The sequence below is a fragment of the Idiotropiscis lumnitzeri genome, chromosome 9, assembly GCF_059441095.1.
Source record: "Idiotropiscis lumnitzeri isolate Australia: NSW breed Sydney's pygmy pipehorse chromosome 9, RoL_Ilum_1.0, whole genome shotgun sequence".
NCBI classification, from domain to species: domain Eukaryota; kingdom Metazoa; phylum Chordata; class Actinopteri; order Syngnathiformes; family Syngnathidae; genus Idiotropiscis; species Idiotropiscis lumnitzeri.
Window position 1 is genome coordinate 20,354,869 of NC_142399.1, and position 27,233 is coordinate 20,382,101.

General features: G+C 42.4%; 24 non-coding genes across 24 annotated transcripts; all 24 read left to right on the forward strand.

Annotated features, from left to right (window-relative positions):
• Window positions 1-852: 852 nt before the first annotated feature.
• LOC148330980 (5S ribosomal RNA) lies at window positions 853-971 on the forward strand. The gene has a single exon (XR_015845486.1). It is a non-coding gene; the product is annotated as a 5S ribosomal RNA (ribosomal RNA).
• Window positions 972-1,963: 992 nt separating this feature from the next.
• On the forward strand, window positions 1,964-2,082 carry LOC148330981 (5S ribosomal RNA). The gene has a single exon (XR_015845243.1). It is a non-coding gene; the product is annotated as a 5S ribosomal RNA (ribosomal RNA).
• Window positions 2,083-3,073: 991 nt separating this feature from the next.
• LOC148330982 (5S ribosomal RNA) lies at window positions 3,074-3,192 on the forward strand. The gene has a single exon (XR_015845487.1). It is a non-coding gene; the product is annotated as a 5S ribosomal RNA (ribosomal RNA).
• A 996-nt stretch (window positions 3,193-4,188) lies between these two features.
• Window positions 4,189-4,307, forward strand: LOC148330983 (5S ribosomal RNA). Its single transcript, XR_015845451.1, has one exon. It is a non-coding gene; the product is annotated as a 5S ribosomal RNA (ribosomal RNA).
• Window positions 4,308-5,300: 993 nt separating this feature from the next.
• On the forward strand, window positions 5,301-5,419 carry LOC148330984 (5S ribosomal RNA). The gene has a single exon (XR_015845244.1). It is a non-coding gene; the product is annotated as a 5S ribosomal RNA (ribosomal RNA).
• A 992-nt stretch (window positions 5,420-6,411) lies between these two features.
• Window positions 6,412-6,530, forward strand: LOC148330985 (5S ribosomal RNA). Its single transcript, XR_015845428.1, has one exon. It is a non-coding gene; the product is annotated as a 5S ribosomal RNA (ribosomal RNA).
• Window positions 6,531-7,523: 993 nt separating this feature from the next.
• On the forward strand, window positions 7,524-7,642 carry LOC148330986 (5S ribosomal RNA). The gene has a single exon (XR_015845453.1). It is a non-coding gene; the product is annotated as a 5S ribosomal RNA (ribosomal RNA).
• A 993-nt stretch (window positions 7,643-8,635) lies between these two features.
• Window positions 8,636-8,754, forward strand: LOC148330987 (5S ribosomal RNA). Its single transcript, XR_015845245.1, has one exon. It is a non-coding gene; the product is annotated as a 5S ribosomal RNA (ribosomal RNA).
• Window positions 8,755-9,746: 992 nt separating this feature from the next.
• LOC148330988 (5S ribosomal RNA) lies at window positions 9,747-9,865 on the forward strand. Its single transcript, XR_015845246.1, has one exon. It is a non-coding gene; the product is annotated as a 5S ribosomal RNA (ribosomal RNA).
• A 992-nt stretch (window positions 9,866-10,857) lies between these two features.
• On the forward strand, window positions 10,858-10,976 carry LOC148330989 (5S ribosomal RNA). Its single transcript, XR_015845430.1, has one exon. It is a non-coding gene; the product is annotated as a 5S ribosomal RNA (ribosomal RNA).
• A 1,000-nt stretch (window positions 10,977-11,976) lies between these two features.
• On the forward strand, window positions 11,977-12,095 carry LOC148330990 (5S ribosomal RNA). The gene has a single exon (XR_015845432.1). It is a non-coding gene; the product is annotated as a 5S ribosomal RNA (ribosomal RNA).
• A 992-nt stretch (window positions 12,096-13,087) lies between these two features.
• LOC148330991 (5S ribosomal RNA) lies at window positions 13,088-13,206 on the forward strand. Its single transcript, XR_015845388.1, has one exon. It is a non-coding gene; the product is annotated as a 5S ribosomal RNA (ribosomal RNA).
• Window positions 13,207-14,206: 1,000 nt separating this feature from the next.
• On the forward strand, window positions 14,207-14,325 carry LOC148330992 (5S ribosomal RNA). Its single transcript, XR_015845247.1, has one exon. It is a non-coding gene; the product is annotated as a 5S ribosomal RNA (ribosomal RNA).
• A 992-nt stretch (window positions 14,326-15,317) lies between these two features.
• Window positions 15,318-15,436, forward strand: LOC148330993 (5S ribosomal RNA). Its single transcript, XR_015845248.1, has one exon. It is a non-coding gene; the product is annotated as a 5S ribosomal RNA (ribosomal RNA).
• Window positions 15,437-16,436: 1,000 nt separating this feature from the next.
• LOC148330994 (5S ribosomal RNA) lies at window positions 16,437-16,555 on the forward strand. The gene has a single exon (XR_015845433.1). It is a non-coding gene; the product is annotated as a 5S ribosomal RNA (ribosomal RNA).
• A 992-nt stretch (window positions 16,556-17,547) lies between these two features.
• LOC148330995 (5S ribosomal RNA) lies at window positions 17,548-17,666 on the forward strand. Its single transcript, XR_015845489.1, has one exon. It is a non-coding gene; the product is annotated as a 5S ribosomal RNA (ribosomal RNA).
• Window positions 17,667-18,666: 1,000 nt separating this feature from the next.
• Window positions 18,667-18,785, forward strand: LOC148330996 (5S ribosomal RNA). The gene has a single exon (XR_015845390.1). It is a non-coding gene; the product is annotated as a 5S ribosomal RNA (ribosomal RNA).
• A 992-nt stretch (window positions 18,786-19,777) lies between these two features.
• Window positions 19,778-19,896, forward strand: LOC148330997 (5S ribosomal RNA). The gene has a single exon (XR_015845249.1). It is a non-coding gene; the product is annotated as a 5S ribosomal RNA (ribosomal RNA).
• Window positions 19,897-20,888: 992 nt separating this feature from the next.
• LOC148330998 (5S ribosomal RNA) lies at window positions 20,889-21,007 on the forward strand. Its single transcript, XR_015845391.1, has one exon. It is a non-coding gene; the product is annotated as a 5S ribosomal RNA (ribosomal RNA).
• A 972-nt stretch (window positions 21,008-21,979) lies between these two features.
• LOC148330999 (5S ribosomal RNA) lies at window positions 21,980-22,098 on the forward strand. The gene has a single exon (XR_015845250.1). It is a non-coding gene; the product is annotated as a 5S ribosomal RNA (ribosomal RNA).
• Window positions 22,099-23,090: 992 nt separating this feature from the next.
• LOC148331000 (5S ribosomal RNA) lies at window positions 23,091-23,209 on the forward strand. Its single transcript, XR_015845251.1, has one exon. It is a non-coding gene; the product is annotated as a 5S ribosomal RNA (ribosomal RNA).
• Window positions 23,210-24,181: 972 nt separating this feature from the next.
• Window positions 24,182-24,300, forward strand: LOC148331001 (5S ribosomal RNA). The gene has a single exon (XR_015845253.1). It is a non-coding gene; the product is annotated as a 5S ribosomal RNA (ribosomal RNA).
• A 992-nt stretch (window positions 24,301-25,292) lies between these two features.
• On the forward strand, window positions 25,293-25,411 carry LOC148331002 (5S ribosomal RNA). The gene has a single exon (XR_015845254.1). It is a non-coding gene; the product is annotated as a 5S ribosomal RNA (ribosomal RNA).
• Window positions 25,412-26,403: 992 nt separating this feature from the next.
• Window positions 26,404-26,522, forward strand: LOC148331003 (5S ribosomal RNA). The gene has a single exon (XR_015845255.1). It is a non-coding gene; the product is annotated as a 5S ribosomal RNA (ribosomal RNA).
• Window positions 26,523-27,233: the final 711 nt, after the last annotated feature.

Here is a 27,233-nt window from a genome sequence, read left to right on the forward strand (position 1 = left end):
CTACAGTCTCGCCGTGGACGACTCGCAAATGCGTGTGGCAATTTGCAAATGCGTGTCTGGAGACTTGACTGTGGCTCCGGAGCCACACATTAAGACCAAAAGGGTACCCTCGGAGTCTACAGGTGTAGCAGACATATGACCCGATGCAGTCCGGTTGGGTTGGTGCAGTGAGTGTTTACTAAATAAAAAGTTAATGAATCAATTTTAAAAAATGGCGTTTACTGAATGCAATAAAGGGAAGTATAGTTAATGTGGCAATTAGCAGGTGTGGAGAAGCTTCATTCATTTTTTTTAGCTTCACTGGTTATATCATTGGTTCTTATTTTATTAGTTCCACTTTATTCTTCCATTTATTCCAATTTAATTTAAATAATGTCAAATAAATGGTACATGACCATGGGTGGATAGCAGTGAACGCCCCCCCAAGTTATTGGTGTATATATTGGTGGTACGGGGCTGGTATAATATTAGTGCCCCCATGTGGTCCGAATGTGTAGCTACGGAGCCACACACAAGTCTCCTGACACGCATTTGCAAATCAGCACACGCATTTGCGAGTCGTCCGCGGCAGGACTGTAGCAAACGTCACCTGTAAGAAAAGGTCCCGTTTTTACAGGTCGCCCATCTACGGATTTTTGTCCGCATTTAACCATGTGTATGTGCCAACAAATCATTGTACACATTTGCTGATATTTGTCATATATCTGTGACTTCAATCATGCATTGTAGATTGTTGTGACACATTTGTGACTGTGGTTATAGTTTCAGATTCTTGTTACGTATTTTTGGATTGAAGTATTTGCCACAATAAAGACAACATGTATAAAATGCAAAATTTTTAAAGGAATTCTCTCTTACGGCCATACTACCCTGAGAACGCCCGATCTCGTCCGATCTCGGAAGCTAAGCAGGGTCGGGCCTGGTTAGTACTTGGATGGGAGACCGCCTGGGAATACCAGGTGCAGTAAGCTTTTGCACCGCAAAAATAAAAAAAACTTTGACAAATGTAAGCAAGTATGCGAGCTGCTTTTTTTATAAATTTCCACATATTCGCCTGACAGGCTGAGAGCACAAAATGCCAACATTCAGCGTCCCCTGCCTTTGGGTGTTGCTACAGTCTCGCCGTGGACGACTCGCAAATGCGTGTGGCAATTTGCAAATGCGTGTCTGGAGACTTGAGTGTGGCTCCGGAGCTCCACATTAAGACCAAAAGGGGACTCTCGTAGTCTACAGGTGTAGCAGACAGATGACCCGATGCAGTCCGGTTGGGTTGGTGCAGTGAGTGTTTACTAAATAAAAAGTTAATGAATCAATTTAAAAAAATGGTGTTTACTGAATGCAATAAAGGGAAGTATAGTTAATGTGGCAATTAGCAGGTGTGGAGAAGCTTCATTCATTTTTTTTAGCTTCACTGGTTATATCATTGGTTCTTATTTTATTAGTTCCACTTTATTCTTCCATTTATTCCAATTTAATTTAAATAATGTCAAATAAATGGTACATGACCATGGGTGGATAGCAGTGAACGCCCCCCCAAGTTATTGGTGTATATATTGGTGGTACGGGGCTGGTATAATATTAGTGCCCCCATGTGGTCCGAATGTGTAGCTACGGAGCCACACACAAGTCTCCTGACACGCATTTGCAAATCAGCACACGCATTTGCGAGTCGTCCGCGGCAGGACTGTAGCAAACGTCACCTGTAAGAAAAGGTCCCGTTTTTACAGGTCGCCCATCTACGGATTTTTGTCCGCATTTAACCATGTGTATGTGCCAACAAATCATTGTACACATTTGCTGATATTTGTCATATATCTGTGACTTCAATCATGCATTGTAGATTGTTGTGACACATTTGTGACTGTGGTTATAGTTTCAGATTCTTGTTACGTATTTTTGGATTGAAGTATTTGCCACAATAAAGACAACATGTATAAAATGCAAAATTTTGAAAGGAATTCTCGCTTACGGCCATACTACCCTGAGAACGCCCGATCTCGTCCGATCTCGGAAGCTAAGCAGGGTCGGGCCTGGTTAGTACTTGGATGGGAGACCGCCTGGGAATACCAGGTGCTGTAAGCTTTTGCACCGCAAAAATAAAAAAAACTTTGACAAATCTAAGCAAGTATGCGAGCTGCTTTTTTATAAATTTCCACATATTCGCCTGACAGGCTGAGAGCACAAATTGCCAACATTCAGCGTCCCCTGCCTTTGGGTGTTGCTACAGTCTCGCCGTGGACGACTCGCAAATGCGTGTGGCAATTTGCAAATGCGTGTCTGGAGACTTGACTGTGGCTCCGGAGCCACACATTAAGACCAAAAGGGTACCCTCGGAGTCTACAGGTGTAGCAGACATATGACCCGATGCAGTCCGGTTGGGTTGGTGCAGTGAGTGTTTACTAAATAAAAAGTTAATGAATCAATTTTAAAAAATGGCGTTTACTGAATGCAATAAAGGGAAGTATAGTTAATGTGGCAATTAGCAGGTGTGGAGAAGCTTCATTCATTTTTTTTAGCTTCACTGGTTATATCATTGGTTCTTATTTTATTAGTTCCACTTTATTCTTCCATTTATTCCAATTTAATTTAAATAATGTCAAATAAATGGTACATGACCATGGGTGGATAGCAGTGAACGCCCCCCCAAGTTATTGGTGTATATATTGGTGGTACGGGGCTGGTATAATATTAGTGCCCCCATGTGGTCCGAATGTGTAGCTACGGAGCCACACACAAGTCTCCTGACACGCATTTGCAAATCAGCACACGCATTTGCGAGTCGTCCGCGGCAGGACTGTAGCAAACGTCACCTGTAAGAAAAGGTCCCGTTTTTACAGGTCGCCCATCTACGGATTTTTGTCCGCATTTAACCATGTGTATGTGCCAACAAATCATTGTACACATTTGCTGATATTTGTCATATATCTGTGACTTCAATCATGCATTGTAGATTGTTGTGACACATTTGTGACTGTGGTTATAGTTTCAGATTCTTGTTACGTATTTTTGGATTGAAGTATTTGCCACAATAAAGACAACATGTATAAAATGCAAAATTTTTAAAGGAATTCTCTCTTACGGCCATACTACCCTGAGAACGCCCGATCTCGTCCGATCTCGGAAGCTAAGCAGGGTCGGGCCTGGTTAGTACTTGGATGGGAGACCGCCTGGGAATACCAGGTGCAGTAAGCTTTTGCACCGCAAAAATAAAAAAAACTTTTGACAAATGTAAGCAAGTATGCGAGCTGCTTTTTTTATAAATTTCCACATATTCGCCTGACAGGCTGAGAGCACAAAATGCCAACATTCAGCGTCCCCTGCCTTTGGGTGTTGCTACAGTCTCGCCGTGGACGACTCGCAAATGCGTGTGGCAATTTGCAAATGCGTGTCTGGAGACTTGAGTGTGGCTCCGGAGCTCCACATTAAGACCAAAAGGGGACTCTCGTAGTCTACAGGTGTAGCAGACAGATGACCCGATGCAGTCCGGTTGGGTTGGTGCAGTGAGTGTTTACTAAATAAAAAGTTAATGAATCAATTTAAAAAAATGGTGTTTACTGAATGCAATAAAGGGAAGTATAGTTAATGTGGCAATTAGCAGGTGTGGAGAAGCTTCATTCATTTTTTTTAGCTTCACTGGTTATATCATTGGTTCTTATTTTATTAGTTCCACTTTATTCTTCCATTTATTCCAATTTAATTTAAATAATGTCAAATAAATGGTACATGACCATGGGTGGATAGCAGTGAACGCCCCCCCAAGTTATTGGTGTATATATTGGTGGTACGGGGCTGGTATAATATTAGTGCCCCCATGTGGTCCGAATGTGTAGCTACGGAGCCACACACAAGTCTCCTGACACGCATTTGCAAATCAGCACACGCATTTGCGAGTCGTCCGCGGCAGGACTGTAGCAAACGTCACCTGTAAGAAAAGGTCCCGTTTTTACAGGTCGCCCATCTACGGATTTTTGTCCGCATTTAACCATGTGTATGTGCCAACAAATCATTGTACACATTTGCTGATATTTGTCATATATCTGTGACTTCAATCATCATGCATTGTAGATTGTTGTGACACATTTGTGACTGTGGTTATAGTTTCAGATTCTTGTTACGTGTTTTTGGATTGAAGTATTTGCCACAATAAAGACAACATGTATAAAATGCAAAATTTTGAAAGGAATTCTCGCTTACGGCCATACTACCCTGAGAACGCCCGATCTCGTCCGATCTCGGAAGCTAAGCAGGGTCGGGCCTGGTTAGTACTTGGATGGGAGACCGCCTGGGAATACCAGGTGCAGTAAGCTTTTGCACCGCAAAAATAAAAAAAACTTTTGACAAATGTAAGCAAGTATGCGAGCTGCTTTTTTTATAAATTTCCACATATTCGCCTGACAGGCTGAGAGCACAAAATGCCAACATTCAGCGTCCCCTGCCTTTGGGTGTTGCTACAGTCTCGCCGTGGACGACTCGCAAATGCGTGTGGCAATTTGCAAATGCGTGTCTGGAGACTTGAGTGTGGCTCCGGAGCTCCACATTAAGACCAAAAGGGGACTCTCGTAGTCTACAGGTGTAGCAGACAGATGACCCGATGCAGTCCGGTTGGGTTGGTGCAGTGAGTGTTTACTAAATAAAAAGTTAATGAATCAATTTAAAAAAATGGTGTTTACTGAATGCAATAAAGGGAAGTATAGTTAATGTGGCAATTAGCAGGTGTGGAGAAGCTTCATTCATTTTTTTTAGCTTCACTGGTTATATCATTGGTTCTTATTTTATTAGTTCCACTTTATTCTTCCATTTATTCCAATTTAATTTAAATAATGTCAAATAAATGGTACATGACCATGGGTGGATAGCAGTGAACGCCCCCCCAAGTTATTGGTGTATATATTGGTGGTACGGGGCTGGTATAATATTAGTGCCCCCATGTGGTCCGAATGTGTAGCTACGGAGCCACACACAAGTCTCCTGACACGCATTTGCAAATCAGCACACGCATTTGCGAGTCGTCCGCGGCAGGACTGTAGCAAACGTCACCTGTAAGAAAAGGTCCCGTTTTTACAGGTCGCCCATCTACGGATTTTTGTCCGCATTTAACCATGTGTATGTGCCAACAAATCATTGTACACATTTGCTGATATTTGTCATATATCTGTGACTTCAATCATGCATTGTAGATTGTTGTGACACATTTGTGACTGTGGTTATAGTTTCAGATTCTTGTTACGTATTTTTGGATTGAAGTATTTGCCACAATAAAGACAACATGTATAAAATGCAAAATTTTGAAAGGAATTCTCGCTTACGGCCATACTACCCTGAGAACGCCCGATCTCGTCCGATCTCGGAAGCTAAGCAGGGTCGGGCCTGGTTAGTACTTGGATGGGAGACCGCCTGGGAATACCAGGTGCTGTAAGCTTTTGCACCGCAAAAATAAAAAAAACTTTTGACAAATGTAAGCAAGTATGCGAGCTGCTTTTTTATAAATTCCCACATATTCGCCTGACAGGCTGAGAGCACAAAATGCCAACATTCAGCGTCCCCTGCCTTTGGGTGTTGCTACAGTCTCGCCGTGGACGACTCGCAAATGCGTGTGGCAATTTGCAAATGCGTGTCTGGAGACTTGAGTGTGGCTCCGGAGCTCCACATTAAGACCAAAAGGGGACTCTCGTAGTCTACAGGTGTAGCAGACAGATGACCCGATGCAGTCCGGTTGGGTTGGTGCAGTGAGTGTTTACTAAATAAAAAGTTAATGAATCAATTTTAAAAAATGGTGTTTACTGAATGCAATAAAGGGAAGTATAGTTAATGTGGCAATGAGCAGGTGTGGAGAAGCTTCATTCATTTTTTTTAGCTTCACTGGTTATATCATTGGTTCTTATTTTATTAGTTCCACTTTATTCTTCCATTTATTCCAATTTCATTTAAATAATGTCAAATAAATGGTACATGACCATGGGTGGATAGCAGTGAACGCCCCCCCAAGTTATTGGTGTATATATTGGTGGTACGGGGCTGGTATAATATTAGTGCCCCCATGTGGTCCGAATGTGTAGCTACGGAGCCACACACAAGTCTCCTGACACGCATTTGCAAATCAGCACACGCATTTGCGAGTCGTCCGCGGCAGGACTGTAGCAAACGTCACCTGTAAGAAAAGGTCCCGTTTTTACAGGTCGCCCATCTACGGATTTTTGTCCGCATTTAACCATGTGTATGTGCCAACAAATCATTGTACACATTTGCTGATATTTGTCATATATCTGTGACTTCAATCATGCATTGTAGATTGTTGTGACACATTTGTGACTGTGGTTATAGTTTCAGATTCTTGTTACGTATTTTTGGATTGAAGTATTTGCCACAATAAAGACAACATGTATAAAATGCAAAATTTTGAAAGGAATTCTCGCTTACGGCCATACTACCCTGAGAACGCCCGATCTCGTCCGATCTCGGAAGCTAAGCAGGGTCGGGCCTGGTTAGTTCTTGGATGGGAGACCGCCTGGGAATACCAGGTGCTGTAAGCTTTTGCACCGCAAAAATAAAAAAAACTTTTGACAAATGTAAGCAAGTATGCGAGCTGCTTTTTTTATAAATTTCCACATATTCGCCTGACAGGCTGAGAGCACAAAATGCCAACATTCAGCGTCCCCTGCCTTTGGGTGTTGCTACAGTCTCGCCGTGGACGACTCGCAAATGCGTGTGGCAATTTGAAAATGCGTGTCTGGAGACTTGAGTGTGGCTCCGGAGCTCCACATTAAGACCAAAAGGGGACTCTCGTAGTCTACAGGTGTAGCAGACAGATGACCCGATGCAGTCCGGTTGGGTTGGTGCAGTGAGTGTTTACTAAATAAAAAGTTAATGAATCAATTTTAAAAAATGGTGTTTACTGAATGCAATAAAGGGAAGTATAGTTAATGTGGCAATGAGCAGGTGTGGAGAAGCTTCATTCATTTTTTTTAGCTTCACTGGTTATATCATTGGTTCTTATTTTATTAGTTCCACTTTATTCTTCCATTTATTCCAATTTAATTTAAATAATGTCAAATAAATGGTACATGACCATGGGTGGATAGCAGTGAACGCCCCCCCAAGTTATTGGTGTATATATTGGTGGTACGGGGCTGGTATAATATTAGTGCCCCCATGTGGTCCGAATGTGTAGCTACGGAGCCACACACAAGTCTCCTGACACGCATTTACAAATCAGCACACGCATTTGCGAGTCGTCCGCGGCAGGACTGTAGCAAACGTCACCTGTAAGAAAAGGTCCCGTTTTTACAGGTCGCCCATCTACGGATTTTTGTCCGCATTTAACCATGTGTATGTGCCAACAAATCATTGTACACATTTGCTGATATTTGTCATATATCTGTGACTTCAATCATGCATTGTAGATTGTTGTGACACATTTGTGACTGTGGTTATAGTTTCAGATTCTTGTTACGTATTTTTGGATTGAAGTATTTGCCACAATAAAGACAACATGTATAAAATGCAAAATTTTGAAAGGAATTCTCGCTTACGGCCATACTACCCTGAGAACGCCCGATCTCGTCCGATCTCGGAAGCTAAGCAGGGTCGGGCCTGGTTAGTACTTGGATGGGAGACCGCCTGGGAATACCAGGTGCAGTAAGCTTTTGCACCGCAAAAATAAAAAAAACTTTTGACAAATGTAAGCAAGTATGCGAGCTGCTTTTTTTATAAATTTCCACATATTCGCCTGACAGGCTGAGAGCACAAAATGCCAACATTCAGCGTCCCCTGCCTTTGGGTGTTGCTACAGTCTCGCCGTGGACGACTCGCAAATGCGTGTGGCAATTTGCAAATGCGTGTCTGGAGACTTGAGTGTGGCTCCGGAGCTCCACATTAAGACCAAAAGGGGACTCTCGTAGTCTACAGGTGTAGCAGACAGATGACCCGATGCAGTCCGGTTGGGTTGGTGCAGTGAGTGTTTACTAAATAAAAAGTTAATGAATCAATTTAAAAAAATGGTGTTTACTGAATGCAATAAAGGGAAGTATAGTTAATGTGGCAATTAGCAGGTGTGGAGAAGCTTCATTCATTTTTTTTAGCTTCACTGGTTATATCATTGGTTCTTATTTTATTAGTTCCACTTTATTCTTCCATTTATTCCAATTTAATTTAAATAATGTCAAATAAATGGTACATGACCATGGGTGGATAGCAGTGAACGCCCCCCCAAGTTATTGGTGTATATATTGGTGGTACGGGGCTGGTATAATATTAGTGCCCCCATGTGGTCCGAATGTGTAGCTACGGAGCCACACACAAGTCTCCTGACACGCATTTGCAAATCAGCACACGCATTTGCGAGTCGTCCGCGGCAGGACTGTAGCAAACGTCACCTGTAAGAAAAGGTCCCGTTTTTACAGGTCGCCCATCTACGGATTTTTGTCCGCATTTAACCATGTGTATGTGCCAACAAATCATTGTACACATTTGCTGATATTTGTCATATATCTGTGACTTCAATCATGCATTGTAGATTGTTGTGACACATTTGTGACTGTGGTTATAGTTTCAGATTCTTGTTACGTATTTTTGGATTGAAGTATTTGCCACAATAAAGACAACATGTATAAAATGCAAAATTTTGAAAGGAATTCTCGCTTACGGCCATACTACCCTGAGAACGCCCGATCTCGTCCGATCTCGGAAGCTAAGCAGGGTCGGGCCTGGTTAGTACTTGGATGGGAGACCGCCTGGGAATACCAGGTGCTGTAAGCTTTTGCACCGCAAAAATAAAAAAAACTTTTGACAAATGTAAGCAAGTATGCGAGCTGCTTTTTTATAAATTCCCACATATTCGCCTGACAGGCTGAGAGCACAAAATGCCAACATTCAGCGTCCCCTGCCTTTGGGTGTTGCTACAGTCTCGCCGTGGACGACTCGCAAATGCGTGTGGCAATTTGAAAATGCGTGTCTGGAGACTTGAGTGTGGCTCCGGAGCTCCACATTAAGACCAAAAGGGGACTCTCGTAGTCTACAGGTGTAGCAGACAGATGACCCGATGCAGTCCGGTTGGGTTGGTGCAGTGAGTGTTTACTAAATAAAAAGTTAATGAATCAATTTTAAAAAATGGTGTTTACTGAATGCAATAAAGGGAAGTATAGTTAATGTGGCAATGAGCAGGTGTGGAGAAGCTTCATTCATTTTTTTTAGCTTCACTGGTTATATCATTGGTTCTTATTTTATTAGTTCCACTTTATTCTTCCATTTATTCCAATTTAATTTAAATAATGTCAAATAAATGGTACATGACCATGGGTGGATAGCAGTGAACGCCCCCCCAAGTTATTGGTGTATATATTGGTGGTACGGGGCTGGTATAATATTAGTGCCCCCATGTGGTCCGAATGTGTAGCTACGGAGCCACACACAAGTCTCCTGACACGCATTTGCAAATCAGCACACGCATTTGCGAGTCGTCCGCGGCAGGACTGTAGCAAACGTCACCTGTAAGAAAAGGTCCCGTTTTTACAGGTCGCCCATCTACGGATTTTTGTCCGCATTTAACCATGTGTATGTGCCAACAAATCATTGTACACATTTGCTGATATTTGTCATATATCTGTGACTTCAATCATGCATTGTAGATTGTTGTGACACATTTGTGACTGTGGTTATAGTTTCAGATTCTTGTTACGTATTTTTGGATTGAAGTATTTGCCACAATAAAGACAACATGTATAAAATGCAAAATTTTGAAAGGAATTCTCGCTTACGGCCATACTACCCTGAGAACGCCCGATCTCGTCCGATCTCGGAAGCTAAGCAGGGTCGGGCCTGGTTAGTACTTGGATGGGAGACCGCCTGGGAATACCAGGTGCTGTAAGCTTTTGCACCGCAAAAATAAAAAAAACTTTTGACAAATGTAAGCAAGTATGCGAGCTACTTTTTTATAAATTTCCACATATTCGCCTGACAGGCTGAGAGCACAAAATGCCAACATTCAGCGTCCCCTGCCTTTGGGTGTTGCTACAGTCTCGCCGTGGACGACTCGCAAATGCGTGTGGCAATTTGCAAATGCGTGTCTGGAGACTTGAGTGTGGCTCCGGAGCTCCACATTAAGACCAAAAGGGGACTCTCGTAGTCTACAGGTGTAGCAGACAGATGACCCGATGCAGTCCGGTTGGGTTGGTGCAGTGAGTGTTTACTAAATAAAAAGTTAATGAATCAATTTAAAAAAATGGTGTTTACTGAATGCAATAAAGGGAAGTATAGTTAATGTGGCAATTAGCAGGTGTGGAGAAGCTTCATTCATTTTTTTTAGCTTCACTGGTTATATCATTGGTTCTTATTTTATTAGTTCCACTTTATTCTTCCATTTATTCCAATTTAATTTAAATAATGTCAAATAAATGGTACATGACCATGGGTGGATAGCAGTGAACGCCCCCCCAAGTTATTGGTGTATATATTGGTGGTACGGGGCTGGTATAATATTAGTGCCCCCATGTGGTCCGAATGTGTAGCTACGGAGCCACACACAAGTCTCCTGACACGCATTTGCAAATCAGCACACGCATTTGCGAGTCGTCCGCGGCAGGACTGTAGCAAACGTCACCTGTAAGAAAAGGTCCAGTTTTTACAGGTCGCCCATCTACGGATTTTTGTCCGCATTTAACCATGTGTATGTGCCAACAAATCATTGTACACATTTGCTGATATTTGTCATATATCTGTGACTTCAATCATGCATTGTAGATTGTTGTGACACATTTGTGACTGTGGTTATAGTTTCAGATTCTTGTTACGTATTTTTGGATTGAAGTATTTGCCACAATAAAGACAACATGTATAAAATGCAAAATTTTGAAAGGAATTCTCGCTTACGGCCATACTACCCTGAGAACGCCCGATCTCGTCCGATCTCGGAAGCTAAGCAGGGTCGGGCCTGGTTAGTACTTGGATGGGAGACCTCCTGGGAATACCAGGTGCTGTAAGCTTTTGCACCGCAAAAAATAAATAAATAAAAAAAACTTTGACAAATCTAAGCAAGTATGCGAGCTGCTTTTTTATAAATTTCCACATATTCGCCTGACAGGCTGAGAGCACAAATTGCCAACATTCAGCGTCCCCTGCCTTTGGGTGTTGCTACAGTCTCGCCGTGGACGACTCGCAAATGCGTGTGGCAATTTGCAAATGCGTGTCTGGAGACTTGACTGTGGCTCCGGAGCCACACATTAAGACCAAAAGGGTACCCTCGGAGTCTACAGGTGTAGCAGACATATGACCCGATGCAGTCCGGTTGGGTTGGTGCAGTGAGTGTTTACTAAATAAAAAGTTAATGAATCAATTTTAAAAAATGGTGTTTACTGAATGCAATAAAGGGAAGTATAGTTAATGTGGCAATGAGCAGGTGTGGAGAAGCTTCATTCATTTTTTTTAGCTTCACTGGTTATATCATTGGTTCTTATTTTATTAGTTCCACTTTATTCTTCCATTTATTCCAATTTAATTTAAATAATGTCAAATAAATGGTACATGACCATGGGTGGATAGCAGTGAACGCCCCCCCAAGTTATTGGTGTATATATTGGTGGTACGGGGCTGGTATAATATTAGTGCCCCCATGTGGTCCGAATGTGTAGCTACGGAGCCACACACAAGTCTCCTGACACGCATTTGCAAATCAGCACACGCATTTGCGAGTCGTCCGCGGCAGGACTGTAGCAAACGTCACCTGTAAGAAAAGGTCCCGTTTTTACAGGTCGCCCATCTACGGATTTTTGTCCGCATTTAACCATGTGTATGTGCCAACAAATCATTGTACACATTTGCTGATATTTGTCATATATCTGTGACTTCAATCATGCATTGTAGATTGTTGTGACACATTTGTGACTGTGGTTATAGTTTCAGATTCTTGTTACGTATTTTTGGATTGAAGTATTTGCCACAATAAAGACAACATGTATAAAATGCAAAATTTTGAAAGGAATTCTCGCTTACGGCCATACTACCCTGAGAACCCCCGATCTCGTCCGATCTCGGAAGCTAAGCAGGGTCGGGCCTGTTTAGTACTTGGATGGGAGACCGCCTGGGAATACCAGGTGCTGTAAGCTTTTGCACCGCAAAAATAAAAAAAACTTTTGACAAATGTAAGCAAGTATGCGAGCTGCTTTTTTATAAATTTCCACATATTCGCCTGACAGGCTGAGAGCACAAAATGCCAACATTCAGCGTCCCCTGCCTTTGGGTGTTGCTACAGTCTCGCCGTGGACGACTCGCAAATGCGTGTGGCAATTTGCAAATGCGTGTCTGGAGACTTGAGTGTGGCTCCGGAGCTCCACATTAAGACCAAAAGGGGACTCTCGTAGTCTACAGGTGTAGCAGACAGATGACCCGATGCAGTCCGGTTGGGTTGGTGCAGTGAGTGTTTACTAAATAAAAAGTTAATGAATCAATTTAAAAAAATGGTGTTTACTGAATGCAATAAAGGGAAGTATAGTTAATGTGGCAATTAGCAGGTGTGGAGAAGCTTCATTCATTTTTTTTAGCTTCACTGGTTATATCATTGGTTCTTATTTTATTAGTTCCACTTTATTCTTCCATTTATTCCAATTTAATTTAAATAATGTCAAATAAATGGTACATGACCATGGGTGGATAGCAGTGAACACCCCCCCAAGTTATTGGTGTATATATTGGTGGTACGGGGCTGGTATAATATTAGTGCCCCCATGTGGTCCGAATGTGTAGCTACGGAGCCACACACAAGTCTCCTGACACGCATTTGCAAATCAGCACACGCATTTGCGAGTCGTCCGCGGCAGGACTGTAGCAAACGTCACCTGTAAGAAAAGGTCCAGTTTTTACAGGTCGCCCATCTACGGATTTTTGTCCGCATTTAACCATGTGTATGTGCCAACAAATCATTGTACACATTTGCTGATATTTGTCATATATCTGTGACTTCAATCATGCATTGTAGATTGTTGTGACACATTTGTGACTGTGGTTATAGTTTCAGATTCTTGTTACGTATTTTTGGATTGAAGTATTTGCCACAATAAAGACAACATGTATAAAATGCAAAATTTTGAAAGGAATTCTCGCTTACGGCCATACTACCCTGAGAACGCCCGATCTCGTCCGATCTCGGAAGCTAAGCAGGGTCGGGCCTGGTTAGTACTTGGATGGGAGACCGCCTGGGAATACTAGGTGCTGTAAGCTTTTGCACCGCAAAAAATAAATAAATAAAAAAAACTTTGACAAATCTAAGCAAGTATGCGAGCTGCTTTTTTATAAATTTCCACATATTCGCCTGACAGGCTGAGAGCACAAATTGCCAACATTCAGCGTCCCCTGCCTTTGGGTGTTGCTACAGTCTCGCCGTGGACGACTCGCAAATGCGTGTGGCAATTTGCAAATGCGTGTCTGGAGACTTGACTGTGGCTCCGGAGCCACACATTAAGACCAAAAGGGTACCCTCGGAGTCTACAGGTGTAGCAGACATATGACCCGATGCAGTCCGGTTGGGTTGGTGCAGTGAGTGTTTACTAAATAAAAAGTTAATGAATCAATTTTAAAAAATGGCGTTTACTGAATGCAATAAAGGGAAGTATAGTTAATGTGGCAATTAGCAGGTGTGGAGAAGCTTCATTCATTTTTTTTAGCTTCACTGGTTATATCATTGGTTCTTATTTTATTAGTTCCACTTTATTCTTCCATTTATTCCAATTTAATTTAAATAATGTCAAATAAATGGTACATGACCATGGGTGGATAGCAGTGAACGCCCCCCCAAGTTATTGGTGTATATATTGGTGGTACGGGGCTGGTATAATATTAGTGCCCCCATGTGGTCCGAATGTGTAGCTACGGAGCCACACACAAGTCTCCTGACACGCATTTGCAAATCAGCACACGCATTTGCGAGTCGTCCGCGGCAGGACTGTAGCAAACGTCACCTGTAAGAAAAGGTCCCGTTTTTACAGGTCGCCCATCTACGGATTTTTGTCCGCATTTAACCATGTGTATGTGCCAACAAATCATTGTACACATTTGCTGATATTTGTCATATATCTGTGACTTCAATCATGCATTGTAGATTGTTGTGACACATTTGTGACTGTGGTTATAGTTTCAGATTCTTGTTACGTATTTTTGGATTGAAGTATTTGCCACAATAAAGACAACATGTATAAAATGCAAAATTTTGAAAGGAATTCTCGCTTACGGCCATACTACCCTGAGAACGCCCGATCTCGTCCGATCTCGGAAGCTAAGCAGGGTCGGGCCTGGTTAGTACTTGGATGGGAGACCGCCTGGGAATACCAGGTGCTGTAAGCTTTTGCACCGCAAAAATAAAAAAAACTTTTGACAAATGTAAGCAAGTATGCGAGCTACTTTTTTATAAATTTCCACATATTCGCCTGACAGGCTGAGAGCACAAAATGCCAACATTCAGCGTCCCCTGCCTTTGGGTGTTGCTACAGTCTCGCCGTGGACGACTCGCAAATGCGTGTGGCAATTTGCAAATGCGTGTCTGGAGACTTGAGTGTGGCTCCGGAGCTCCACATTAAGACCAAAAGGGGACTCTCGTAGTCTACAGGTGTAGCAGACAGATGACCCGATGCAGTCCGGTTGGGTTGGTGCAGTGAGTGTTTACTAAATAAAAAGTTAATGAATCAATTTAAAAAAATGGTGTTTACTGAATGCAATAAAGGGAAGTATAGTTAATGTGGCAATTAGCAGGTGTGGAGAAGCTTCATTCATTTTTTTTAGCTTCACTGGTTATATCATTGGTTCTTATTTTATTAGTTCCACTTTATTCTTCCATTTATTCCAATTTAATTTAAATAATGTCAAATAAATGGTACATGACCATGGGTGGATAGCAGTGAACGCCCCCCCAAGTTATTGGTGTATATATTGGTGGTACGGGGCTGGTATAATATTAGTGCCCCCATGTGGTCCGAATGTGTAGCTACGGAGCCACACACAAGTCTCCTGACACGCATTTGCAAATCAGCACACGCATTTGCGAGTCGTCCGCGGCAGGACTGTAGCAAACGTCACCTGTAAGAAAAGGTCCAGTTTTTACAGGTCGCCCATCTACGGATTTTTGTCCGCATTTAACCATGTGTATGTGCCAACAAATCATTGTACACATTTGCTGATATTTGTCATATATCTGTGACTTCAATCATGCATTGTAGATTGTTGTGACACATTTGTGACTGTGGTTATAGTTTCAGATTCTTGTTACGTATTTTTGGATTGAAGTATTTGCCACAATAAAGACAACATGTATAAAATGCAAAATTTTGAAAGGAATTCTCGCTTACGGCCATACTACCCTGAGAACGCCCGATCTCGTCCGATCTCGGAAGCTAAGCAGGGTCGGGCCTGGTTAGTACTTGGATGGGAGACCGCCTGGGAATACCAGGTGCTGTAAGCTTTTGCACCGCAAAAAATAAATAAATAAAAAAAACTTTGACAAATCTAAGCAAGTATGCGAGCTGCTTTTTTATAAATTTCCACATATTCGCCTGACAGGCTGAGAGCACAAATTGCCAACATTCAGCGTCCCCTGCCTTTGGGTGTTGCTACAGTCTCGCCGTGGACGACTCGCAAATGCGTGTGGCAATTTGCAAATGCGTGTCTGGAGACTTGACTGTGGCTCCGGAGCCACACATTAAGACCAAAAGGGTACCCTCGGAGTCTACAGGTGTAGCAGACATATGACCCGATGCAGTCCGGTTGGGTTGGTGCAGTGAGTGTTTACTAAATAAAAAGTTAATGAATCAATTTTAAAAAATGGTGTTTACTGAATGCAATAAAGGGAAGTATAGTTAATGTGGCAATGAGCAGGTGTGGAGAAGCTTCATTCATTTTTTTTAGCTTCACTGGTTATATCATTGGTTCTTATTTTATTAGTTCCACTTTATTCTTCCATTTATTCCAATTTAATTTAAATAATGTCAAATAAATGGTACATGACCATGGGTGGATAGCAGTGAACGCCCCCCCAAGTTATTGGTGTATATATTGGTGGTACGGGGCTGGTATAATATTAGTGCCCCCATGTGGTCCGAATGTGTAGCTACGGAGCCACACACAAGTCTCCTGACACGCATTTGCAAATCAGCACACGCATTTGCGAGTCGTCCGCGGCAGGACTGTAGCAAACGTCACCTGTAAGAAAAGGTCCCGTTTTTACAGGTCGCCCATCTACGGATTTTTGTCCGCATTTAACCATGTGTATGTGCCAACAAATCATTGTACACATTTGCTGATATTTGTCATATATCTGTGACTTCAATCATGCATTGTAGATTGTTGTGACACATTTGTGACTGTGGTTATAGTTTCAGATTCTTGTTACGTATTTTTGGATTGAAGTATTTGCCACAATAAAGACAACATGTATAAAATGCAAAATTTTGAAAGGAATTCTCGCTTACGGCCATACTACCCTGAGAACCCCCGATCTCGTCCGATCTCGGAAGCTAAGCAGGGTCGGGCCTGTTTAGTACTTGGATGGGAGACCGCCTGGGAATACCAGGTGCTGTAAGCTTTTGCACCGCAAAAATAAAAAAAACTTTTGACAAATGTAAGCAAGTATGCGAGCTGCTTTTTTATAAATTTCCACATATTCGCCTGACAGGCTGAGAGCACAAAATGCCAACATTCAGCGTCCCCTGCCTTTGGGTGTTGCTACAGTCTCGCCGTGGACGACTCGCAAATGCGTGTGGCAATTTGCAAATGCGTGTCTGGAGACTTGAGTGTGGCTCCGGAGCTCCACATTAAGACCAAAAGGGGACTCTCGTAGTCTACAGGTGTAGCAGACAGATGACCCGATGCAGTCCGGTTGGGTTGGTGCAGTGAGTGTTTACTAAATAAAAAGTTAATGAATCAATTTAAAAAAATGGTGTTTACTGAATGCAATAAAGGGAAGTATAGTTAATGTGGCAATTAGCAGGTGTGGAGAAGCTTCATTCATTTTTTTTAGCTTCACTGGTTATATCATTGGTTCTTATTTTATTAGTTCCACTTTATTCTTCCATTTATTCCAATTTAATTTAAATAATGTCAAATAAATGGTACATGACCATGGGTGGATAGCAGTGAACACCCCCCCAAGTTATTGGTGTATATATTGGTGGTACGGGGCTGGTATAATATTAGTGCCCCCATGTGGTCCGAATGTGTAGCTACGGAGCCACACACAAGTCTCCTGACACGCATTTGCAAATCAGCACACGCATTTGCGAGTCGTCCGCGGCAGGACTGTAGCAAACGTCACCTGTAAGAAAAGGTCCAGTTTTTACAGGTCGCCCATCTACGGATTTTTGTCCGCATTTAACCATGTGTATGTGCCAACAAATCATTGTACACATTTGCTGATATTTGTCATATATCTGTGACTTCAATCATGCATTGTAGATTGTTGTGACACATTTGTGACTGTGGTTATAGTTTCAGATTCTTGTTACGTATTTTTGGATTGAAGTATTTGCCACAATAAAGACAACATGTATAAAATGCAAAATTTTGAAAGGAATTCTCGCTTACGGCCATACTACCCTGAGAACGCCCGATCTCGTCCGATCTCGGGAGCTAAGCAGGGTCGGGCCTGTTTAGTACTTGGATGGGAGACCGCCTGGGAATACTAGGTGCTGTAAGCTTTTGCACCGCAAAAAATAAATAAATAAAAAAAACTTTGACAAATCTAAGCAAGTATGCGAGCTGCTTTTTTATAAATTTCCACATATTCGCCTGACAGGCTGAGAGCACAAATTGCCAACATTCAGCGTCCCCTGCCTTTGGGTGTTGCTACAGTCTCGCCGTGGACGACTCGCAAATGCGTGTGGCAATTTGCAAATGCGTGTCTGGAGACTTGACTGTGGCTCCGGAGCCACACATTAAGACCAAAAGGGTACCCTCGGAGTCTACAGGTGTAGCAGACATATGACCCGATGCAGTCCGGTTGGGTTGGTGCAGTGAGTGTTTACTAAATAAAAAGTTAATGAATCAATTTTAAAAAATGGCGTTTACTGAATGCAATAAAGGGAAGTATAGTTAATGTGGCAATTAGCAGGTGTGGAGAAGCTTCATTCATTTTTTTTAGCTTCACTGGTTATATCATTGGTTCTTATTTTATTAGTTCCACTTTATTCTTCCATTTATTCCAATTTAATTTAAATAATGTCAAATAAATCGTACATGACCATGGGTGGATAGCAGTGAACGCCCCCCCAAGTTATTGGTGTATATATTGGTGGTACGGGGCTGGTATAATATTAGTGCCCCCATGTGGTCCGAATGTGTAGCTACGGAGCCACACACAAGTCTCCTGACACGCATTTGCAAATCAGCACACGCATTTGCGAGTCGTCCGCGGCAGGACTGTAGCAAACGTCACCTGTAAGAAAAGGTCCCGTTTTTACAGGTCGCCCATCTACGGATTTTTGTCCGCATTTAACCATGTGTATGTGCCAACAAATCATTGTACACATTTGCTGATATTTGTCATATATCTGTGACTTCAATCATGCATTGTAGATTGTTGTGACACATTTGTGACTGTGGTTATAGTTTCAGATTCTTGTTACGTATTTTTGGATTGAAGTATTTGCCACAATAAAGACAACATGTATAAAATGCAAAATTTTGAAAGGAATTCTCTCTTACGGCCATACTACCCTGAGAACGCCCGATCTCGTCCGATCTCGGAAGCTAAGCAGGGTCGGGCCTGGTTAGTACTTGGATGGGAGACCGCCTGGGAATACCAGGTGCTGTAAGCTTTTGCACCGCAAAAATAAAAAAAACTTTTGACAAATGTAAGCAAGTATGCGAGCTGCTTTTTTATAAATTTCCACATATTCGCCTGACAGGCTGAGAGCACAAAATGCCAACATTCAGCGTCCCCTGCCTTTGGGTGTTGCTACAGTCTCGCCGTGGACGACTCGCAAATGCGTGTGGCAATTTGCAAATGCGTGTCTGGAGACTTGAGTGTGGCTCCGGAGCTCCACATTAAGACCAAAAGGGGACTCTCGTAGTCTACAGGTGTAGCAGACAGATGACCCGATGCAGTCCGGTTGGGTTGGTGCAGTGAGTGTTTACTAAATAAAAAGTTAATGAATCAATTTAAAAAAATGGTGTTTACTGAATGCAATAAAGGGAAGTATAGTTAATGTGGCAATTAGTGGGTGTGGAGAAGCTTCATTCATTTTTTTTAGCTTCACTGGTTATATCATTGGTTCTTATTTTATTAGTTCCACTTTATTCTTCCATTAATTCCAATTTAATTTAAATAATGTCAAATAAATGGTACATGACCATGGGTGGATAGCAGTGAACGCCCCCCCAAGTTATTGGTGTATATATTGGTGGTACGGGGCTGGTATAATATTAGTGCCCCCATGTGGTCCGAATGTGTAGCTACGGAGCCACACACAAGTCTCCTGACACGCATTTGCAAATCAGCACACGCATTTGCGAGTCGTCCGCGGCAGGACTGTAGCAAACGTCACCTGTAAGAAAAGGTCCCGTTTTTACAGGTCGCCCATCTACGGATTTTTGTCCGCATTTAACCATGTGTATGTGCCAACAAATCATTGTACACATTTGCTGATATTTGTCATATATCTGTGACTTCAATCATGCATTGTAGATTGTTGTGACACATTTGTGACTGTGGTTATAGTTTCAGATTCTTGTTACGTATTTTTGGATTGAAGTATTTGCCACAATAAAGACAACATGTATAAAATGCAAAATTTTGAAAGGAATTCTCGCTTACGGCCATACTACCCTGAGAACGCCCGATCTCGTCCGATCTCGGAAGCTAAGCAGGGTCGGGCCTGGTTAGTACTTGGATGGGAGACCGCCTGGGAATACCAGGTGCTGTAAGCTTTTGCACCGCAAAAATAAAAAAAACTTTTGACAAATGTAAGCAAGTATGCGAGCTGCTTTTTTATAAATTTCCACATATTCGCCTGACAGGCTGAGAGCACAAATTGCCAACATTCAGCGTCCCCTGCCTTTGGGTGTTGCTACAGTCTCGCCGTGGACGACTCGCAAATGCGTGTGGCAATTTGCAAATGCGTGTCTGGAGACTTGACTGTGGCTCCGGAGCCACACATTAAGACCAAAAGGGTACCCTCGGAGTCTACAGGTGTAGCAGACATATGACCCGATGCAGTCCGGTTGGGTTGGTGCAGTGAGTGTTTACTAAATAAAAAGTTAATGAATCAATTTTAAAAAATGGCGTTTACTGAATGCAATAAAGGGAAGTATAGTTAATGTGGCAATTAGCAGGTGTGGAGAAGCTTCATTCATTTTTTTTAGCTTCACTGGTTATATCATTGGTTCTTATTTTATTAGTTCCACTTTATTCTTCCATTTATTCCAATTTAATTTAAATAATGTCAAATAAATGGTACATGACCATGGGTGGATAGCAGTGAACGCCCCCCCAAGTTATTGGTGTATATATTGGTGGTACGGGGCTGGTATAATATTAGTGCCCCCATGTGGTCCGAATGTGTAGCTACGGAGCCACACACAAGTCTCCTGACACGCATTTGCAAATCAGCACACGCATTTGCGAGTCGTCCGCGGCAGGACTGTAGCAAACGTCACCTGTAAGAAAAGGTCCCGTTTTTACAGGTCGCCCATCTACGGATTTTTGTCCGCATTTAACCATGTGTATGTGCCAACAAATCATTGTACACATTTGCTGATATTTGTCATATATCTGTGACTTCAATCATGCATTGTAGATTGTTGTGACACATTTGTGACTGTGGTTATAGTTTCAGATTCTTGTTACGTATTTTTGGATTGAAGTATTTGCCACAATAAAGACAACATGTATAAAATGCAAAATTTTGAAAGGAATTCTCTCTTACGGCCATACTACCCTGAGAACGCCCGATCTCGTCCGATCTCGGAAGCTAAGCAGGGTCGGGCCTGGTTAGTACTTGGATGGGAGACCGCCTGGGAATACCAGGTGCTGTAAGCTTTTGCACCGCAAAAATAAAAAAAACTTTTGACAAATGTAAGCAAGTATGCGAGCTGCTTTTTTATAGATTTCCACATATTCGCCTGACAGGCTGAGAGCACAAAATGCCAACATTCAGCGTCCCCTGCCTTTGGGTGTTGCTACAGTCTCGCCGTGGACGACTCGCAAATGCGTGTCTGGAGACTTGAGTGTGGCTCCGGAGCTCCACATTAAGACCAAAAGGGGACTCTCGTAGTCTACAGGTGTAGCAGACAGATGACCCGATGCAGTCCGGTTGGGTTGGTGCAGTGAGTGTTTACTAAATAAAAAGTTAATGAATCAATTTAAAAAAATGGTGTTTACTGAATGCAATAAAGGGAAGTATAGTTAATGTGGCAATTAGTGGGTGTGGAGAAGCTTCATTCATTTTTTTTAGCTTCACTGGTTATATCATTGGTTCTTATTTTATTAGTTCCACTTTATTCTTCCATTTATTCCAATTTAATTTAAATAATGTCAAATAAATGGTACATGACCATGGGTGGATAGCAGTGAACGCCCCCCCAAGTTATTGGTGTATATATTGGTGGTACGGGGCTGGTATAATATTAGTGCCCCCATGTGGTCCGAATGTGTAGCTACGGAGCCACACACAAGTCTCCTGACACGCATTTGCAAATCAGCACACGCATTTGCGAGTCGTCCGCGGCAGGACTGTAGCAAACGTCACCTGTAAGAAAAGGTCCCGTTTTTACAGGTCGCCCATCTACGGATTTTTGTCCGCATTTAACCATGTGTATGTGCCAACAAATCATTGTACACATTTGCTGATATTTGTCATATATCTGTGACTTCAATCATGCATTGTAGATTGTTGTGACACATTTGTGACTGTGGTTATAGTTTCAGATTCTTGTTACGTATTTTTGGATTGAAGTATTTGCCACAATAAAGACAACATGTATAAAATGCAAAATTTTGAAAGGAATTCTCGCTTACGGCCATACTACCCTGAGAACGCCCGATCTCGTCCGATCTCGGAAGCTAAGCAGGGTCGGGCCTGGTTAGTACTTGGATGGGAGACCGCCTGGGAATACCAGGTGCTGTAAGCTTTTGCACCGCAAAAATAAAAAAAACTTTTGACAAATGTAAGCAAGTATGCGAGCTGCTTTTTTATAAATTTCCACATATTCGCCTGACAGGCTGAGAGCACAAATTGCCAACATTCAGCGTCCCCTGCCTTTGGGTGTTGCTACAGTCTCGCCGTGGACGACTCGCAAATGCGTGTGGCAATTTGCAAATGCGTGTCTGGAGACTTGACTGTGGCTCCGGAGCCACACATTAAGACCAAAAGGGTACCCTCGGAGTCTACAGGTGTAGCAGACATATGACCCGATGCAGTCCGGTTGGGTTGGTGCAGTGAGTGTTTACTAAATAAAAAGTTAATGAATCAATTTTAAAAAATGGCGTTTACTGAATGCAATAAAGGGAAGTATAGTTAATGTGGCAATTAGCAGGTGTGGAGAAGCTTCATTCATTTTTTTTAGCTTCACTGGTTATATCATTGGTTCTTATTTTATTAGTTCCACTTTATTCTTCCATTTATTCCAATTTAATTTAAATAATGTCAAATAAATGGTACATGACCATGGGTGGATAGCAGTGAACGCCCCCCCAAGTTATTGGTGTATATATTGGTGGTACGGGGCTGGTATAATATTAGTGCCCCCATGTGGTCCGAATGTGTAGCTACGGAGCCACACACAAGTCTCCTGACACGCATTTACAAATCAGCACACGCATTTGCGAGTCGTCCGCGGCAGGACTGTAGCAAACGTCACCTGTAAGAAAAGGTCCCGTTTTTACAGGTCGCCCATCTACGGATTTTTGTCCGCATTTAACCATGTGTATGTGCCAACAAATCATTGTACACATTTGCTGATATTTGTCATATATCTGTGACTTCAATCATGCATTGTAGATTGTTGTGACACATTTGTGACTGTGGTTATAGTTTCAGATTCTTGTTACGTATTTTTGGATTGAAGTATTTGCCACAATAAAGACAACATGTATAAAATGCAAAATTTTTAAAGGAATTCTCGCTTACGGCCATACTACCCTGAGAACGCCCGATCTCGTCCGATCTCGGAAGCTAAGCAGGGTCGGGCCTGGTTAGTACTTGGATGGGAGACCGCCTGGGAATACCAGGTGCTGTAAGCTTTTGCACCGCAAAAATAAAAAAAACTTTTGACAAATGTAAGCAAGTATGCGAGCTGTTTTTTTATAAATTCCCACATATTCGCCTGACAGGCTGAGAGCACAAAATGCCAACATTCAGCGTCCCCTGCCTTTGGGTGTTGCTACAGTCTCGCCGTGGACGACTCGCAAATGCGTGTCTGGAGACTTGAGTGTGGCTCCGGAGCTCCACATTAAGACCAAAAGGGGACTCTCGTAGTCTACAGGTGTAGCAGACAGATGACCCGATGCAGTCCGGTTGGGTTGGTGCAGTGAGTGTTTACTAAATAAAAAGTTAATGAATCAATTTAAAAAAATGGTGTTTACTGAATGCAATAAAGGGAAGTATAGTTAATGTGGCAATTAGTGGGTGTGGAGAAGCTTCATTCATTTTTTTTAGCTTCACTGGTTATATCATTGGTTCTTATTTTATTAGTTCCACTTTATTCTTCCATTTATTCCAATTTAATTTAAATAATGTCAAATAAATGGTACATGACCATGGGTGGATAGCAGTGAACGCCCCCCCAAGTTATTGGTGTATATATTGGTGGTACGGGGCTGGTATAATATTAGTGCCCCCATGTGGTCCGAATGTGTAGCTACGGAGCCACACACAAGTCTCCTGACACGCATTTGCAAATCAGCACACGCATTTGCGAGTCGTCCGCGGCAGGACTGTAGCAAACGTCACCTGTAAGAAAAGGTCCCGTTTTTACAGGTCGCCCATCTACGGATTTTTGTCCGCATTTAACCATGTGTATGTGCCAACAAATCATTGTACACATTTGCTGATATTTGTCATATATCTGTGACTTCAATCATGCATTGTAGATTGTTGTGACACATTTGTGACTGTGGTTATAGTTTCAGATTCTTGTTACGTATTTTTGGATTGAAGTATTTGCCACAATAAAGACAACATGTATAAAATGCAAAATTTTGAAAGGAATTCTCGCTTACGGCCATACTACCCTGAGAACGCCCGATCTCGTCCGATCTCGGAAGCTAAGCAGGGTCGGGCCTGGTTAGTACTTGGATGGGAGACCGCCTGGGAATACCAGGTGCTGTAAGCTTTTGCACCGCAAAAATAAAAAAAACTTTTGACAAATGTAAGCAAGTATGCGAGCTGCTTTTTTATAAATTTCCACATATTCGCCTGACAGGCTGAGAGCACAAATTGCCAACATTCAGCGTCCCCTGCCTTTGGGTGTTGCTACAGTCTCGCCGTGGACGACTCGCAAATGCGTGTGGCAATTTGCAAATGCGTGTCTGGAGACTTGACTGTGGCTCCGGAGCCACACATTAAGACCAAAAGGGTACCCTCGGAGTCTACAGGTGTAGCAGACATATGACCCGATGCAGTCCGGTTGGGTTGGTGCAGTGAGTGTTTACTAAATAAAAAGTTAATGAATCAATTTTAAAAAATGGCGTTTACTGAATGCAATAAAGGGAAGTATAGTTAATGTGGCAATTAGCAGGTGTGGAGAAGCTTCATTCATTTTTTTTAGCTTCACTGGTTATATCATTGGTTCTTATTTTATTAGTTCCACTTTATTCTTCCATTTATTCCAATTTAATTTAAATAATGTCAAATAAATGGTACATGACCATGGGTGGATAGCAGTGAACGCCCCCCCAAGTTATTGGTGTATATATTGGTGGTACGGGGCTGGTATAATATTAGTGCCCCCATGTGGTCCGAATGTGTAGCTACGGAGCCACACACAAGTCTCCTGACACGCATTTACAAATCAGCACACGCATTTGCGAGTCGTCCGCGGCAGGACTGTAGCAAACGTCACCTGTAAGAAAAGGTCCCGTTTTTACAGGTCGCCCATCTACGGATTTTTGTCCGCATTTAACCATGTGTATGTGCCAACAAATCATTGTACACATTTGCTGATATTTGTCATATATCTGTGACTTCAATCATGCATTGTAGATTGTTGTGACACATTTGTGACTGTGGTTATAGTTTCAGATTCTTGTTACGTATTTTTGGATTGAAGTATTTGCCACAATAAAGACAACATGTATAAAATGCAAAATTTTTAAAGGAATTCTCGCTTACGGCCATACTACCCTGAGAACGCCCGATCTCGTCCGATCTCGGAAGCTAAGCAGGGTCGGGCCTGGTTAGTACTTGGATGGGAGACCGCCTGGGAATACCAGGTGCTGTAAGCTTTTGCACCGCAAAAATAAAAAAAACTTTTGACAAATGTAAGCAAGTATGCGAGCTGTTTTTTTATAAATTCCCACATATTCGCCTGACAGGCTGAGAGCACAAAATGCCAACATTCAGCGTCCCCTGCCTTTGGGTGTTGCTACAGTCTCGCCGTGGACGACTCGCAAATGCGTGTGGCAATTTGCAAATGCGTGTCTGGAGACTTGAGTGTGGCTCCGGAGCTCCACATTAAGACCAAAAGGGGACTCTCGTAGTCTACAGGTGTAGCAGACAGATGACCCGATGCAGTCCGGTTGGGTTGGTGCAGTGAGTGTTTACTAAATAAAAAGTTAATGAATCAATTTTAAAAAATGGTGTTTACTGAATGCAATAAAGGGAAGTATAGTTAATGTGGCAATGAGCAGGTGTGGAGAAGCTTCATTCATTTTTTTTAGCTTCACTGGTTATATCATTGGTTCTTATTTTATTAGTTCCACTTTATTCTTCCATTTATTCCAATTTAATTTAAATAATGTCAAATAAATGGTACATGACCATGGGTGGATAGCAGTGAACGCCCCCCCAAGTTATTGGTGTATATATTGGTGGTACGGGGCTGGTATAATATTAGTGCCCCCATGTGGTCCGAATGTGTAGCTACGGAGCCACACACAAGTCTCCTGACACGCATTTGCAAATCAGCACACGCATTTGCGAGTCGTCCGCGGCAGGACTGTAGCAAACGTCACCTGTAAGAAAAGGTCCCGTTTTTACAGGTCGCCCATCTACGGATTTTTGTCCGCATTTAACCATGTGTATGTGCCAACAAATCATTGTACACATTTGCTGATATTTGTCATATATCTGTGACTTCAATCATGCATTGTAGATTGTTGTGACACATTTGTGACTGTGGTTATAGTTTCAGATTCTTGTTACGTATTTTTGGATTGAAGTATTTGCCACAATAAAGACAACATGTATAAAATGCAAAATTTTGAAAGGAATTCTCGCTTACGGCCATACTACCCTGAGAACGCCCGATCTCGTCCGATCTCGGAAGCTAAGCAGGGTCGGGCCTGGTTAGTACTTGGATGGGAGACCGCCTGGGAATACCAGGTGCTGTAAGCTTTTGCACCGCAAAAAATAAATAAATAAAAAAAACTTTGACAAATCTAAGCAAGTATGCGAGCTCCTTTTTTATAAATTTCCACATATTCGCCTGACAGGCTGAGAGCACAAATTGCCAACATTCAGCGTCCCCTGCCTTTGGGTGTTGCTACAGTCTCGCCGTGGACGACTCGCAAATGCGTGTGGCAATTTGCAAATGCGTGTCTGGAGACTTGACTGTGGCTCCGGAGCCACACATTAAGACCAAAAGGGGACTCTCGTAGTCTACAGGTGTAGCAGACAGATGACCCGATGCAGTCCGGTTGGGTTGGTGCAGTGAGTGTTTACTAAATAAAAAGTTAATGAATCAATTTTAAAAAATGGTGTTTACTGAATGCAATAAAGGGAAGTATAGTTAATGTGGCAATTAGCAGGTGTGGAGAAGCTTCATTCATTTTTTTTAGCTTCACTGGTGATATAATTGGTTCTTATTTTATTAGTTCCACTTTATTCTTCCATTTATTCCAATTTAATTTAAATAATGTCAAATAAATGGGACATGACCATGGGTGGATAGCAGTGAACGCCCCCCCACGTTATTGGTGTATATATTGGTGGTACGGGGCTGGTATAACATTAGTGCCCCCCATGTGGTCCGAATGTGTAGCTACGGAGCCACACACAAGTCTCCTGACACGCATTTGCAAATCAGCACACGCATTTGCGAGTCGT